This window comes from Heterocephalus glaber, unplaced genomic scaffold, assembly GCF_053883595.1.
Source record: "Heterocephalus glaber isolate CG9 unplaced genomic scaffold, H.glaber_assembly_v1.0 deba00001608, whole genome shotgun sequence".
Classification (NCBI taxonomy): domain Eukaryota; kingdom Metazoa; phylum Chordata; class Mammalia; order Rodentia; family Bathyergidae; genus Heterocephalus; species Heterocephalus glaber.
In genome coordinates, this window is record NW_028258379.1 from 28,543,597 (window position 1) to 28,561,675 (window position 18,079).

The 18,079-nt window shown below is 44.2% G+C and overlaps 1 protein-coding gene across 15 annotated transcripts in view; it reads right to left on the reverse strand.

The window, feature by feature from the left end:
- Foxn3 (forkhead box N3) overlaps window positions 1-18,079 on the reverse strand; it is a 406,647-nt gene that overhangs the window by 135,423 nt on the left and 253,145 nt on the right. The window lies entirely within an intron of this gene.

Sequence of the window (18,079 nt, forward strand, 5' to 3'; positions counted from 1 at the left end):
TCAAATTAGTGTCATTTTTCAAGCCCTTCAAGATCACTTATAAATAAATCCTACCACAATCTCCACTGATCAAAATCTAAGTAAATGCCAGACAGAAGTAACATCGAGACATTAAACACCAATGTAAAAAAGAAAAGATCTTCAAATTCCATCAGCATTTAGGACTGCAGCACTTCTGGAGGAAGACTGTGAGAATAACATCAAAACGAAAACTAGGTGGGGACAGTGGAACAGCTACCTGGCTCCTGGCAGGCTGAGGCAGGTTCCAAGTTTGAGCTTAGCCTGGGCAACTTAGAGAGCTTTGTCTCAAAATAAACTAAAGGGTTGGGGAAGCAACTCAGTGGTAGAATATTTGCCTAGAATGAACGAGACCCTAGGTTCAACCGCCCGTATAGAAGGAAGGAATGAATTGCATTTATCTCCCCATCTTGTAGTATAGAATTAGCTCTCCTAAAATGAGCTTGCATCATCTGGAATTAGCTCAAGATGTCCTACGACATTTTTGGCAGGTGAACAGTTTGCTGTGGCCACTCCAGGCCGAGTCTCCTCTGAAAACAGTTATGGTATTTCCAGACTCTAAGTGGGGAGAGCACGATTCTGTGGCTGAAGATACCTGGTAAACCTGCTGGTCTTCTGTCCTCAGGAAAGCATCCCTCCACAGAACATACTTTCTGCCACATGAGCCCAAATCAACGGCCACAGCTGATTGGGATGGGAGAAAACCTGACCCATGAGCGGCCACAGGGGACACCAGCACTCTCATCTACTTGGCCTGGATCAAAAGCAGGAGCCCTTCAGAATCCAGGAGGCAGGAGAACTCCCATTCAAGGCACGAGTGTCCTCGAGACCTGGCTGCACTGTGCCCTGTGCATGTGTTCAGGGTGTCCCTGATGCCAACAAAAACAATCTGACTTTTCCTGTGGTAGTGTAAGTACCCCTTACATTCAAGAATCCAAACTTCTGTACCAGGTTTGAGGGCCTCCCTCTCAGTCCTCCCTTACAGGTCATTCTATCTGTTAAGTAACTGGATTGGGCTTCATGTGGTCGGCAGCTGCTTTGGATTAATATCCAAGGCTCCCACTTCTATGGCTCTAGGAATCTTCAGGCACTGCTGCTTTATTTTGCAGACGGAAGCACAGAGACTGGGAGCAGTTCTGAGACACACATCTGCATGCTGGCCAGGAGCAGAGCGGACATGGACACCAGTTCACAGAGGTGGACACTACGTCACTGCTGTTTCCATCACACAGGTTGTCTCTGATATTAGAATTTAAAATGTATCAAAAAAGAAAAAGGAATGAGGGTGGGAACTGTTCAGAAGAGTCTGTGCTTTGAGCAAAGAAAAAGCAATGTAAAACCTTCGTGAACCAGGCAGAGCTCACCACTTAAGTCCCAGCCACACCAATCCAGAGGCTGGGACGGCAATGTGCTTTAGCCACGGGGGTCTGTGGCTGGCTTCCTGCCATCTGAGTGCACAGTCTCACCCCTTCACAGCCAGCCATGCCCACGGTGCTGGGGAGGAACCACTTTCTGGCTTAACACTAAAACAGCGAGCTGAACCTCACCTCCCTCATTAGGAAGAACCTCACTTAGCAATGACAACCCAACAACGCTTGGCCAACCATTACCAATGGCTTTGGCTTCCCTGGGATCTCCAGATGGTGCATAATCTGACTTACCTGAGAGGGGCATGCTGACTCCTCAAATCACTAGAACCCAGGTGAGCCCAGCTCTTTAAAATGGTTCGCTATCAAAGCCTGACAGTATGAACTCTTCTCAATGTGAAAATAAAACCACAGTAAGTCTCACCCGACCAGTGTGAGTACAGGGGCATTTCTTATGTTCCTGCCAACTAGCTTCCATCCCCTCTTCTTCAGGAACAGCTCCCTCAATTCCCCTAGGTTCCAGGCCTTCCCCAGTGACAGTGGGCATATTACCAGGCATGAACCAAAAGTGTTCACTGTCTTCTGCTACAGTTAACAGTTTAAGAGTACATCTCAGGCCAAAGGCAGTCAGATCCAAACTCTCCAAACTCTAAGGGAGGAGACTCTTATTCCACTGGACTGGAACCTGCAAGGATTCATAGACAACTAGACAGCCATCTTGCTCCATTCAGCAACAGCTTGCATGAGAACAGAGCCAATACACAGAAAGAACAACAAAGAATGGAGAACTGGGCTCTGAGGACTTTGAGCCATGAGGTCATGAACTTCAGGATTACTGGATGTTGGACCTTCTCCTGGACTTTCCAGTTGGAAAAAGCTAACCGATTTTCATCTGCACGTAAGCCATGCATTGTCAGATTTTCTCCATTGCAAAGACAACCACTAACAGATCCACTAATGACTCAAATGGCTACCTCTTCCACTTCAAGAAAAGAAACTGCCATGCTAATGGAAGCATCAGAGATGACCCTGAAGAGAGAAACAGTGCCCTTATTGAACATCATACACACCATTATTAAGTGTTAATAAAGCTTTTACCTCTTTTAATTTGGGACTAGATTTCCTATAAATGTCCTATACCTGGCAAACCTTTAGATAGTATTTAGCTGACATGAGAAATCCTACAACTTTGTACCTTTGGAAAAGTAAAGTGTAGGGTTGGGCGTGTAGTTCAGTGGTAGAGTGCTCGCCTAGCAGGCTGTGGGCCTTGGGTTTGTTTCCCAGCAATGCAAAGGGGGAAAGGGGTGCATATGGTAATTAAAAGAGTGTGGTCTTAGCTTAAGAGTGGGGAGAGAATTCCATGAAAGTCTAGAAACAGAATGAATCTTTGATGGAAAACAAGCGTACCATAAATTCAGCATTCAAACCTGTGGGGGAGATTTAGACAATCCAAACCCTACTGCAAGAAAACCATCAAAAAGAGAGCAAAGGCTCTGACCAAACACTGGAGCATTAATCAAGAAATATTGCTAGTCAATAAACATCAGGAAGGGTGTTAATCTCAGCAATAATAAAAGAAAGGAAAATAAAGCCCAAAGTCTCCACCAATTAGATTAGCAGCTATTTAAGACTGACTAGACCCAGGGATGGCTGGTTTTACACCCGCACAGGCACGCACACAGTATATCTCTCTGACCCACCAATTCAGCTTCTTGGAAGTAATCTTTATATTCCACGGTCAGCCAAGAATGAGCTCAGCTTCTAGAGTTAGACCAGAATCTGCCTCACAATCATTCCACCCCTTCCTTACTAGCTGTGGGATGCCGGGAAACATACTTTCCCTTTTGTACCTGTAAGATGGAGGTGTGGTAGCACCGGGACCACAAGACTGGTAAAACTGCACCTGTGCACTCAGCAGAGCACCCGGCTTAAAGACAGGATCCCAGGTGTCATTAGCACCTGTGCCAGTGTCCCCCATGTGTTCTGTACCGGAGCTGTACCTACCCACCAGCTGTCCAGCAGGCTGGGCTAACAGCTCACACCGGCTCCTCCCCAAATGCTGTAAACTGAAAATCCCAAGGGGCCCAGGAGTTACAGGATAAATACCAGGCGGTCCTTGTCCCAAGAAGGGCAGTTCTGCCTGTGTGGTGATGGCTGGACTGGAGGGCTCCTTTGCCTGTCCCCTCCTCCTGCCCGCCTTCCTCTCTCTCTCCTGCAAACACTCCCTCAGCAAACCACTCATACCAAAGTTTTCTGAGGTTCTGCTTATAGAGAATCCAGCCTAGGACCCAACAGTAATCATTTTTATTAGGCAAGGGTGGGAAAGTCTAACTCTTGCCAGGTGTGGTTGTAATCCCAGCTACTTGAGAGGCTGAGGCAGGAGGATCTCCAGTACAAGTCTAGCCTGAACAATTTAACAAGACTCTGTCTTAAAATAAAAATTTTAAAAGGGCTCGGAATATAGCTCAGCTCAGTAATACAGCACTTGTCTAGTGTCTAGCTTGTGGAAGGTCCTGGGTTCAATTTACCATAATGAAAAAAAAATTTTTTTTAAAGAAGAAAGTCTAAGTTTCAGCATATTTCCTGAGGCATAGTTACATTAAGAAATGAAAAATGACCAAAAGCCACACAAGGGGACATTCTATATACACAATAAGAAGAGTAGTGCATATCAATATTGATTGACAAGAGAAGGTACACAAGGTGTCGTGTGGAGTATAAAGGCAGATTACAAAGCAGCAGCACACAGCAGGGTATGGTGACACACACTTGTAATCCCAGCACTTGGGAGCCTGAGGCAGGAGGATCATTGTGAGTTCGAGGCCAGCCTGAACTACACAGTGAGACCTTGTCTCATAAAACCAAACAAACAAAGCAGCACACAGTATGATCTTACATACAAGCAAAATTTGTGTGGAAAGCAACATATTAAAAAGATATTCCAATACTTGTGTCTATAGCAGCATTATTCAGGGCCGGGGACTTAGCTCAGTGGTTCTGTCACTTGCCTTGCATGCACAAGGACCCAAGTTTGATCCCTGGTACCAAAAAAAAAAGGTAATTATAGTAGCATTATTCTTTCCTAGAGTAGGCAAGAGATGGAAGCAATCCCAGGGACTCTCAGCAGTTGAAAGGATAGAGAGAATGTTATACATACAGACAAAGAAAGAGTATTGGCCATAAAAGGGAAGGAAATTTTGATACCTGTTATAACATGGGTGAGCCTTAGGGGCAGTAAGTAAAATAAGCCAGTCACAAAAGGGCAAATACGATATGATTCCACTTCTAATATGAGGTACCTAGAGCAGTCAAATTCATAGAAAGTCAGACGGTGTTGCCAGAAGCTAGAAAGAAGGGACCAGCTTCCCAAAATGAGAGTTCTGGAGGTTAACTGCACAACACTGGAAATATACTTAACACTGCTGAGCTGTACATTTAAAAAATGAGTAAGATAATAAATTTTACAATATGTAGATTCTACAATTTAAAATAAAAATGTCTTTTGAACTGATGTTCTTACAATGTTAACATGGAATTAAGGGTAGTTCTATTGAGTTCTTGAAGCTGCCTTATTCTACGTGAGTGTATATTAACTTAATGATCAGAAAATAAAAGGCAGGCATTTTAATTCTGGAAAAACATAAATATACTACAAAAAGATAGATGCTTTACTATCCTAGGCTGGTTGATCTAAATAATTTAGGACTTTGAGTTTTGGGCAGTTAGTCTGTATTTGTTTTTAGTAATGGATGAATTTAAGCTTGGTCAATTGTTTTGTCAGCTTCCTTCTATTTTTCTTCTCAGCTTCACCAAAAAGAACTTTAAAAACATCAACACTCATTGTTCTGTGACCAATTAAAATGTTTAAGTTAATTCTATAAAAATTACCAAGCGAAGATGCTTTGTAAAAAAAAAATCTAAATTTTCTTAATTTATTCAACAAATATTTCTTAACTGCTTAACAGATGCCGGCAAGCACACAAAGTCTTGGGAACACAACGGTGGCCAAGATGAGCTTGATTCCTGGCTCCCAGGGTTTAGACTACCTCTGGGAACACTTTGTATGGATGGACTGGTGTGGGACGCAGCATGTGCTTCCCACAAGGCCACATAACCACACACATGGACTCAGACACAGTCACCGAGACATCTTTCACATCAGGTGATGCTATCAACCAACCTAGAAGCTTCACCATTCCCACAACAGGGAGGGACTTCTGGACATCAAGACAACTGAATGCACTCAACTGAAACAATGTCATGATCTCAGAAAGAAAGAATGAAAATTTCACTTTTGCTCAAACTTACTCATTCTTCTCTACTGGCAGTAGAAGCTACCTCCCTAATCAAGCCTCAGGAAGCCTCGTTATCTCAGTGAATTATTTCCTAAATTCATTGGGTTGGGCCGGGGATTTAGCTTAGTGGTTCCAGTGCCTGCCTCGCAAGCACAAGGTCCCAAGTTTGATCCCTGGTACCAAAAACAAACTAAATTCAGGGTGGACATTCTTTGATATCTATCAGCCTCAGCCCATCCCCTGGGGCAGGGTGGGGGTACACAGAGACAAATGTGCCTTTGATGTCCCAGGGCCCAGGCTCATTCTATGGCCCAGAGACCATCCCTCCTTGTGACTCCTTCCCCTGCTCACTCTTGACTCTATAGTCAAACACCTCCCTGATCTCAAAATCCTTCCCTCAATTCTGGTCTCTTAGTGCATCCCAAGGCAACATTTTGATAAGGCAGTGCAATTAATTGCTAAATATAATCTTCAACATCAGCAATACCTTGAAAGGATTCACAACTTGAAATAAGATTATTACAACCCAGTTGAGGCAGGCATCATCAGTCCATCCACTCCACCCTTGCATTTGCTCTTCAGAGCAAAGTCAACCGGCAGCAAACTCAATTAAAGAATCTGGGCGCCCAGTCTCCCAGACATGTCTCTGACTCTCCCACTTCCCCCAACTCTCCTCCACTGCTCCATTGACCTCAAAATGTGTCCAGAATACTGCTAAAGAAGCAAAGACCAGACAGCTCCAGAACTGCTGGTGTTGTCCAAAAGACAGCAGGGAACTGGGGAGAAAACAAGAACCAAGATGGATTATGTAAAGGTGCAAATTTCCAATGATGAATGTCATTATATTGTATACCTTAAATGTACCAATAAAATTAATTTTAAAAAAAAGAAAAGAAGAGCTGTCCAGCTTTAAAGTTTAAATAAATAAAACCCTGTTCCTGCTTAAAAAAAAAAAAAAAAAAAGAATGAAGGGAAGATGTAGCCTAGGCTCAGGGTAGACTGAGAAAACTGCAGGGATCTGAGATGTCATTTTGTGACAACTATTGCTCAGAATTCCTCTCCTACCATGAACACCAGTTTTATGTTGATCCAGCCACACTCTCTTGGTAGCCCCTTGGGATTAAGCGTGCCCCCTCAAGCTGTGAGCCAGCTCACGTGGTCAGTGAGCAGAGGGTTCTAATGCACTGACAGCTTATCATACCATTCTGAATAAGAAGAACTAAGATGCCCCACCATGACATCTTGCTTAGGTTTCTAGCAAGACCCTAGATTCATGATAATGAACCTATGGCATGTGTGCCACAGTGGGCATGCAGAGCCCTCTCTGCTGGCATGCAAGCCAAGTTGCCATGTTGTTTTTTCTAAACTAAAACCTCAGTATTCAGGTTTAATTGCAGCGTTGACACTTTACAATAAGTAAGTGGGTTTTAGATTGCAGTTTGGTCACTCGGTCTCTACAAGGTTCTCCATCATTGCCCTAGATAAACTCCTTGTTGCAAACTACTGTAGCAATGGGCCACAAAAATTGTGTATTACTATATCCACATCCTGCTGCATCCTCCACCAACACTGAGCCTCAAGACTTGCTGTGGCCTATGGTACATTAGCAAATAGGACACTCGTAGAAACTAGAAAAGTTTGTGCACACAAGGGCTTGCTTTATCTTGTTACTGGGAATCCTTTTGCCACCATGTGACGAAGCCTGGAATAGCTTCCTGAGGAGTGTAAGACCCCATGGAGAGGCCCCAGCGGTCTCAGCCATCCCAGCTGAAGCCCAAATACCCAAGTGAGCCCAGCTAACATCCTAAGGGAGAGCGGGGCACCATTCAAGTTGAGCCTGGTTCAACAAGCCACAAGTTTGTCAACACGTGGAACGGCGAATGTGGTGGATTAACTAATGGTCAACTTGGAATGCCCAGCTGAACTGAATCATCGTGGATGGGCGTGGAAGATCTACCTGAGGATTGTTGCCAGTAGCCATAAAAAGAGAACTGGAGAGGAAGATTGTGGCCTGTTGATTTTCTAGAAGCTTGCTGTGGATGGAGCTCAGGGCCTATCTGTTACTGGGAATGGCTGCTGTTCTCATCAGGGGAGCTCTGATCTTCACCGTGAGCGTCACTTCCAGGCTCTAATGCAGATCCCTCCTCTTGGCGGCACAAATCTTTCATCTCACCAGCATAGGTTTTCTCGCTCCCACCACTGTCCTTCAGGCCTTCCGGGTGCAGATCCTCGATATGGACAAGCATGAGACATTGCTGTGGGTTCTAGGCCACTGGCTGGACTCATGCAGGACATTGCCTCAGACTCTAGGCCTTTAGGGGGACTTGTGTGGGGCACTGACATGGGATCCAGGCCCTTGGCTGCATTCTTTGGGCCTCTCATGTGCGGTTAATCTCTTGCACTCCTCTGTATTTGACTTTCTGGGTAAATATCATAAAATAATTCTACAAATTATGCATCCTGTATTAAATGTATTCCCTTGCCAAAACCCTGACTACAACAATGAGCAAATTAATGATTGTTCTTTTAAGCTATTTGGTTTGAAGTATTCATTACGTAGCAGAAGCTAAGTGATACAAAACCAGGATCCCAAGGCCTCAATGTGGCTTCATGATATAGCTTTATATGGTGACTTTAATGGGCACCTACCTAAGATTAAAACAAAGTAAAATAGTAAAAGCCATCTCAATAAGATATTATGCAATATGGCCTCTAGGAGGTACAGAGGAAGTCCTTGGCCAGAATGTCTGCCTGCATATGGCAAATGGCCCAGCTACCTTCTTTCAACAGCCCCTTACTCAAGTCAACTCTCCCACTGACTAAATGATGCAACGCTTGGTACCAACCCCCGACTTCCTCAGAAATGCTTGTGTGCTTAGGAGGCCTGAGTCCTGGGAGTCTGTGCTAAAGCTGACATGTACTTTCTTCTCTCCACAAGTTTCTTCCACCTCCAAGAGCCAGGAGAAAATCTACACATCCCCGAGAGGGTTGTTCCCAAATCATTATGCTGTGATTGCTCTCTTGGAAATGCCCACTGTGCATTACGTAGCTCTGAATGTCAGCTGGGAGAAAGGCAAGTTTCAGCAAGGGTACAGTCTAAGGGTCCCACCGGCAGAATTCATGCTCACAGTAGTTTCTTAGCAGCACACCAAATCCTGACACTTCCCTGTCTCTGTGCGTATCTCTCTCTCTCTAAGGGATCTGACAGGGTGACAAATGTGAGTCTGGGGACTTAGCTGTAGCAATCTGATTTGCTTCCTTTCCCACTTCACCCAGACTCCTTCCTTCTCTGAGTTCTTTAGACAGTGTCATCACTAGTTGACCCAGACACCTCTGAAACGGTTAATCTATTAAGGCATCTTATATCTTTCCACTAACCAGTAAGTCTTTTTAAAACTTTTATTGTTTTTATTAGTACATATTTATTACACATATTGATCAAATTCATCATAAGGCATTTGTACCTGTACATAACAGGTCTCAGTTCTTTTTTCCCCATTCCCTCCCTTCCCCATTTACACAAGTTTTATTTTCATGTTTTTCCTTCCATTCTCTTTTTTTCCCTTCCTTTCCTTCTCCCTCCCCCTCCCTTGTTCCCCTCCCATTTGAACATGTTTTTCCTACTTCCCAATATCTATCCTCCATTGTGCTCCTCATTTACCCTTTAACCAGCAAGTATCTTGAGCATATAAACCACATTTAACCAACTTTTCATTTCCCATTTCCTCATTCACCCATTCATTCTGATACAATACAAGAAGAAGCTGACAATCCAGAGGGAATGTGCTAACCTACAAAAATAAAATCTATCTCAGTTAACAATGTTCTAAGGGTATTAAACATTCACTCATTTAATCCTTGCAGCAATCCTATAAGGAAGGTGCTATTTTTTATTATCATGAACAGATAAGGACCCTGATACACAGAGAGGTGGGATAACTTGTCCGTATGCCCCACAGTGAGTGGAGCTGCCAATTCCAATCTAGGTTCTAACCGTATTGTCACCCTGTCACCAGATGGAGCAGAACAAGGGCCCAGCTTTGCTGTGTGTTATGTCATCAACAATGGTAATTCAGCCTAGGTTTTGGAGCAAGATGACATGAAGGTGAGCTGGAATGGAGAACCGAGGTAGAAAGACACTGGCCAGGGGCTACTGCAGTAAGTCCAGAGGAGAAGCAGGGCAGGTCAAGAAGACAAAGACTGGGAAGGGTGAATTCAAGAGACATTTCCCAGATAAAGTCACATTTCTCAGATAAAGTTGACAGGATTTGCTACAAAGATGATTCTGATTTTGTGACTTAGGATACTGGGTTGAGGGAGAGACCAGCTGGGACAGTTAAGAGATAGAACAGGAAGGTGTGCCAGAGCTGCCAAGACCACCCCCAGGTTCAATGATTCACTAGGACACATGAGACTCTGCATACAGTCATGCTGACAGCTGTGATTTAAATCAGCAAAAGGATACCAAGCACAATCAGCAAAGAGGATGAAGTCCAGAGCGCACCGGGGCACAAGTTTCCAAGAGTCCTCTCCTAGGTCACAAAGGATGGGCAGACAGAACAAGTCCTGATAACACCTGTGAAGTTCTGCCTCCCGGGAAAGCACTTCAGAGACTCAGCGTCCGGTTTTCACTTGTGTAGACACCTTCTACCAGATCACACCAAAATTCCAGGCCGCTACCACCAACCACACTGTTTATACAAACAAGGTGGGCACAGTGAACCATTCTGCCCAGTTCTGGAAATGGGAGTAATACTCCTAAAAACCAAGTTTGCAGGCCCCAGACAAGGACCGATCTTTCAGGCAGAGCTCTAATCAAAGTGGTCTGGAGCTGCTTTGCTCTTTTTGCACAGAAAGACAAGAAGTACTTAATTTCATACAGGTGATGGCTTATGTCCAACACACAAGTGCTCAAACTGTAAATACAATATCAGCCCTTGGGCAGTATTCAGATCATGAAGCTAAAGTCCTTACATTTTTCCTACCTGAAGAGAACACCAAAAATGAACAGCAAATACAAAGGACCAGGCAAAACCAGCAGGCTGTGAGGTTGATGCTGCATCCCTTAGTGTACAGGAGGACCAAATGCCTGAAGATGACATTTTGCATATCATTATCAAGATAAGTCAACACCGGATCTGTGGCGGAATCAAACACAATTAAAACTTTAATTAACCGAAACTCAGCTGGCCCTTATCTTCAAATAAAAAGACATTTTTGTGTGGTGAATAAATGGGAGGAAAGAGGTTATTTCATTTTTTAAAGAAAGGGACAAGTCAGAAGTTCAGATCATGACTATTTTCAAAATAATCACTTCCCACAGCCTTCTGAGGGTGGATGCATATTTTACAGCAACATTTACAAAGTGAACACCGAAGGGGGAGATACGGGGTCCTCCAACACCTCAAATATTCTCTCAGCACATTCTCTCTACTGTCAAAACAGATCCATAGATTCACCAGGAGTTTTTGGTAATCGAAGTTCAAGCAAAAGGTTTGGTGGTAGGGCCAGGGATTTAGCTCACTGGTGCCGACGCCTGCCTCGACGCCTGCCTCGACGCCTGCCTCGCAAGTGCAAGGACCCGAGTTCAATCCCCGGTACCAAAAACAAACAAACAAAAAGGTTTGGTGGTAAATTTTGTAAATTCCTGTCCCTCAAACTTTTGCTAACTTGAGGTTCTAGGATACAAAGACCCTTCAAAGGTTTTCTTCAGAATTATCCACCAAGTGGTCCCCTTGCTAAAGATGGAATTAACCTGGTATTGCCTGAGTTACATTTCTTGGTGTTCTGTTGCGCACCTTGGTGAGTCAGCTAATCCCCAACCATCATGCAAGAATCCGACCCAAGTATTATCAGCAGCAAGACAAATCCCTCATGGGGCTCCTCATCATACTTAGGGGAATTGATGTCTTGCTCTAATATAGGCAAAAAGCCACTCTGTATCAATAAAAACTTCGGATAAAGCAGGGACGCTAATGATGTGAGAAAGGAGATACTGAGATTTAGGGTTAAGAGGCACCTGGGCTGAGAGCCAAGCAAAATATACCTCAAGGAAGCAACAAAAGTGAAAAAGACCTTGGAGCATTAGGAGAATTGCTATGACGGCCATAAAACCAACACAAATGGCGGACAGCTTGCTGGCTTGACTCTAACCTTGCCTCAGCTGAATGCGTAGGGTCTTTATGAATGGTCTTCCACGTGCCCAGCTGGGGTCAAAAGGAAAGGACCTTCTCCTCAGGGTGCAAGTTAAAGAAACTGTTCCTGGTCACACTACCCATACACTTTCTAGAATTTGGCCTGAAAACACACTGACCAAAATGATTCTATCTTTGTGTTCTCTTAACAGATGTCGCATTCAACTTTGTTTAGTATTTCATCAGCTTCTTTATTTTTCTGCTCCTGTCTTTGATTTTTATTCTTTTTAAGTAAGAAGCCCAGAAAGTACAACTACAAATTAACGTATTTTTAAGTATCTGAAGAGCCCCAGGACACTGATCTACACTCCAGGCCTTCAACTGGATTGTCTCACTGCCTTGAGGAAAATCGGTAAATTATTTCCTGAACAAAAGCTAGGATCCTTTCCATCTTATAATCTCATTTCAAATCCTTTTACCCATTCCCAACTCTTTTGGCCCTGATACTGCAATCCTCTTTGGCTAATCTAAGGTCTGGCAGGTGCCAGGGCCATTGCTGCCTTTGGTTTCTCTCCCTCTCTCTGGCATTGTTCACTGCTGGGAGGGGGGCAGCATGCCAGGGTTCAGGGCCCCATAATGGCTCTGTTCTTTCAGGGCAAATGTTAATAATTAGCAGGAATCATTTTGCCTTTAAATCTCACAGCTTGAATAGTAAGATCTTGTAGTGCCAGAGAAACACTTAATTCTAGAGAAGTCAGACTTGCTTCCAACACATTCTAATGTGTGTGGATCTACCCACAGCAGTAAGTAGCTTCATTCATTCATCAGGAAAGAATCACAAAGTGCCTACTCTGTGCTGGCAGCTAATTCTGCAGTGTGGGTGTGGGGGAGGACAAAAGATGTGGTTCCTACCCTCACTCAACTTGAGGTCTACTGATGGCCATAAAAGGTGAAAGCCAGGGCTAAGCTCAGGCACATGCAGACACAGTGCTCTGGTCGGGGGGGGGGGTGGGGTGGCAGAAGGAAGGACAGAGAAAGGAGAGATGGATGTGAAACACTGTCAAAGAAAGGACACTCAGCATAGCTGCACAGAAGGAGAGTGGCTGAGTACTTAGGCACCATAAAAATTCCTGCAAGGAATGACCAGGGCCAGACAGATGCTTCGGAAGGCTCGCTCACCTGCTGAGTACTCCCAGAGGACAGCAAGAGCACAGTCATTCATCCACTCCTTCAAAAATGATTTCCCGGTGGCACAATGGGCTGGGCACAGTTCTAGACCCCCAGATAGAACAGTAACAGGACAAAGTGAACGACACAATGGGGAACAAAACAAGCCCCAGCTTTTACGGAATTTACATAAAATAAACATCTAATCTGCAAGTGGTAACAAAAGCTAAGGAAAAAAAATGAAGAAAGGCAAAATGACAGCGGAGTGGGGAGTTCTCTTCTGCATAGAGGGACCAGAGCAACCAACCACAGTGGCCAGCACTGTGGGCATCAAAAACAGAACAAAGGCTGTGGAGGGCAGAGGTGAATGAAGTGTGCATCCCTGAGCCAAACTACGGAGGGCTCAAATTCCAGGCTCCTTTCTAAACACTATGGCCCTGAGTCTGTTTCAGAGACTCCTTATTGGAGCCTAGAATGCCAGAATGGTATCTCTGTGACTCCCTTCCCTCAGGGTCCCTTTGGTAACTCCTCAGATATAGCCTAAGAAGGTTTGCAATTTCCTTAGACCCCATAGAGACAACAGCTGGAGCTAAGCCCTTACTGCAAGGTGTCTGAGCCATTCATGTAAGAAGAGTCTCCATCAACATGATTGGAACCAGAGTCAAATTCCCAGTTTGGGCTAACATCAACAACACCCAGGAAACATCCATTTTAGCAAAAAAAAAAACCTGGCCAATGAATATCAAAGAAATCTAAAGACTTTTCTGCTGTTGATTTCAACACGGTAAATTAGCACCACTACACAACAGAAATTATTAATACTTGCAGGAAGGTAGGAAGACATTTCTCTAATTTCACTTCAAGAGAAAACACTATGCCTGCTTTTGAAATATTCATCACTAGCCAGAGTGTTTGGAAGCATTAAGAGAACCACAATGTCAATGTACTGATTTGGTTGGAAACATCTCTCAAAAGTAAGTGTGTATGTGTGTGGCCACACACCCACAGCTTTCCCAGTTTAAGGCAAAAGTGGAGGGAAGCACATGGCTGTGGCAAGATGAATGAACAGTGCAAAGCAAACTTCTTGAGGGAGAACATGGGAATGTAAAGATTAAGGAGGTTTATGGGATGGAATAAGCAAGAGTGCTTAATCCTGAGATAAAAGCTATACTTGTCTTTGATCTTTGATCTCCTAACCTCGAGGATGCACGGACACCTACATGCATGGGTCCCCAGGAACCAAAGCAGTCGTGAGATTGGCTGAGAAGACAAAGACAGTAAGAACCCTCCATCCTGTCAAGCACCACAATTGGACAGAATCTCTGAAGAAAACCAACAGCCTAAACATGGTCCAGTGTTTCCTCAACTCAAACGTGGTTAGGAACCACCTGGGGATCTTAGCAAAGGCAGACTCAGATCCAGGAGGTCTGGGGAGAGGCCTGAAAGCTGTTATTTCTCCCAAGCTCCCAGGAAAAGGACAGGTGGCAAGTCCTGGTGTCACAGCAAAGAGCTAGAGCAGGCTGTCCTATGCAGTGGCCACTGGCTTCAAGTGACTACAGTAAAACTAGAGGAATTCAAGATTTGGTTCCTCCAAAACACTGGCCACATCTCAGGTGCTCAACTGCGATGCGTGACTACAGTTGTGCAATGGACAGTGCACTGAAAGAGCCTTTCCCCCAGTGCAGAGAGTTCTACTGCACCGTGCAATTGCTGGAGCTCCTGCTCTGCCCACCCAGCCACTGAACACACACACCACACACCACCACCTCCTCTCAGGAGGAGTCCTTCCTGCGCTTGGCCTTTAGCCTCTAATTCTGCACTGTATCCAAGATTCCCTAAGGGTCCCAGGTTCCAAGGCTGCCAGGACTCTTTCTCCCATCTTCCCATTGCACGAAAGTATACTCATAAATAGTTCAGTACAGAGAAGATGCAGAACCACTCTCTTTATTAAGGGATCATGCTACTAGAAGGAAAGGGAATTATAAACAGACATTTCACTGAACTATCTCGGTACAGGACACATCACTTATCATCTTACTGGATGGCAGGAATTATCAGGCCAGTATTACAGATCAATGCCAGAGAACAGGAGAGGGCATGCTGCCCGGCCCAGCATCACAAATATAGTGACAGTGGCAGGTGGCTTTGCTCTACACTCATGTGACTCTCAAGTTGTGTGACCTGTTATTGGGGACCAGGCCCAGCCTCTGCCCTGCTACTGTCACTTGCTCTGCGGTGGTTCCACAGTGGCTCTGCATCTTCTCTGTACTGAACTGTTATTTATGAGTAGACCTGCGTGAAGTGGGAACATGGGGGGAAAGTCCCAGCACAGCTCTGACACCTAGGGTATGATCCAACTTCCAACACTAAAAACAGCCACCTCTAACATATGAATCATGGAGTACTAGAACCATAGATACAGGGAACCTTTAATCCACGATAAAACAAGCACAACTAGCTATTTATCTCATGCATTCTGACTCATTCAATATTTACTGAGCAACTGCCATGTACCAGGCACCATGTCGGACCTGGAGGTCAATAACATATCAGACCCCTGACTTTCTGGGATGCACACCTTCTTTCATAGGTGTTGTCAAAGAAAACAACTTTCGTAAGGCAGATGCCTTTACCTGTCCCTAATTTCAACTCTCTAGATGCCTTAAAAAAAAAAATTAATCCATGAGGAATGCAGAAGACATAGTATATTTTCAATCTCTGAATTTTAACTTGGCTGCATGTGCTGCTCTGAGAAGGGCAGTGAGCACAATTTCTTGCGGATTCACAGTATCCTTTCGCTGAAGCTATCTGAATATTTGTCTACGTCACAACCCACAATCCTTCAGCTGTCCAGGAAGTCATCAAGAAGGCGGTGTACACTCACAGGCGCACTGGACTTTGGTCAAAAGTAATTAATTTTGCGATAGAAAATTGATCTCTCTTGTTCTCCTAATGCAAGTTCTGTCAAGAGAGTAAACAAACAGGGCTGTAATAATTAATTGAAAAGAAAGAGTCTAATTAAATTTTTATATTAGTGTACATAATGGCTAGAAATAGTAAACACTGCTTAAAAAAAAGAAATCAGAGCTGTAAAACAGCTAAAAGCTCTATAGCTCTGCAGATAACCAGCAATCGCTTATCACTCTTTAGTGCAAACATACAGCTTCAACTCATTTTCTAACCCACAGCAAATGGCATGAAGTAGGAAGACTAAAGAATCATGAAATATTTAACCACTTATAATTTGGTCCAACTCAACAACTATTTATTGAGTGCTTCCCTGTGTCTGACATTGTGATCCATCCATTCATTCCACCATTACTGGGTATCTAATGCACACACACAGTCACACTCACGTGCATGCACACACACACACACACACACACACACACACACACACAGATGCACAACCTAATCAAGGCCATGGGATCTTTCCAGGTGGCTAAGCACAGTCATCAGTGCTAGAAAATGATTCTAATCTTGTAAGAGGAACAGCACAGGTATGCACAGGACCACAGTGTAAGGCCATATATGCCAAGCAGCATTCAGGTGGTCCAGGGACTTTATTCTGACATGCAGCAAGAGATCTTAGGATAGATTCCTCAAGAAGGTACAATTTACCTTTTAAAAAAAACCTGAAATATTAATAAGCATGCTACGTCATCTTGAAGAAAGAGAAAGGAATGCTCCAAACATTTCTTTCCCAGTAGAGCACTACATGACAAGCTTAATGACTACAGATCCTATCCCTGACTGGGTCCCTCGTGCCACGAGCTTGTCTTTGGGGTTATATGTCCTGGAAAGCTGAGGATCTAGACACGAAAGATATGGGGTGGAGTTTTACACTACACTAAACTTACCTACAGTTTGGAGCAGAATTCCACAGATAGTGAGAAAGATAATGGTACATGGGATCTTTGCCCAAAAAAACCCTATGGAAAGAAGTCCTCTGAAGTTGACAGGGCTGTTATAAACAATATCTTCTGATGGGGCTTCAAGGCAAGAGTGATTTTCATCCTTCAGACGACTGGTTTATCCCTCAAATGGGTCTCTAAGCCCTGCTAGCCTTCCAATCTTTCTGGAAAGCTCTAGCTCCTCGGGTACAAGTAATAGGGAAGCTATCTTTAAAACTTACCATAAATCTTCCTCACAAAGACTGACAAATAATGGCGTTGCCAGTCCTCGACCTCATAAGCCTAGATTGCCAGAAATGACCTTAGAGATGATCTAGTCCAACCGCATCACTTTATAAGCCATAACACTTGGCTTTACAGGCAATCTAAGCTTGCATTTAGATGTACCCCAAAGCCTCATGTGCTCATTGGTGGGGCTTTTCAGAGGTTCCTGGATCTAGAGTGTGTGATGCTGAGATCAAGGGTATGTGATTGCTAACTGGTTTGGCATAATTCTGGGTGTTGATAATGGGAAGCCCCACCCTGGGTGTGAGTGTTACCCACCCTAAGGGCATGCAGCCAGGATAAAATATAAGGGAAAAAAAGAGGACTGCTGTCCTCACTTGCTGCTTCTTCCCTACTTCACTGCTTTGTTGCCTTGCTGAATTGTTGCCTTCTGTCTACCATGGACTGTTTCTTCTCTGTGATGCTCCTTTGCCATGCCACCCTGCTTTGGAGCCAGCCAACTATGGACTGAAACCTCTACAAACTGTGAGCCAAAATAAATCCTTCCTCCTTTAACTTCGGGTGTCTGGTATTTTGTCTCAGCAACAAGGCAGTAATCAAGACACCAATGAAGTGAGATCTACTAAAATGAAGCGAATTGGGTTTACTGGGGTTAGTACATAGCTAAGCAGGGATGGTGTCAACATAAAAGACCCAACTTTCAGATTCTCAGCATAGTGTTCCAGACCACACACCAGTGCCTTCCAAAATGGAAACACTGCCCTTTGGGAAAAGCTTCAAAACAGGGAATTTAAACCACCCTTGTTTAAGTTATAGAATATGGGTCTCCAATTGCGTTAGGTTTACCTCTAAGTCCATCTTTCTAACTGGAGGACACACTTTGATGCTAGGAAAGATGGCTTAGTCATCCAGGTATTCCAAATAATTTGCAGAAAGCATGGCTCACCAGCTCCAGGAAC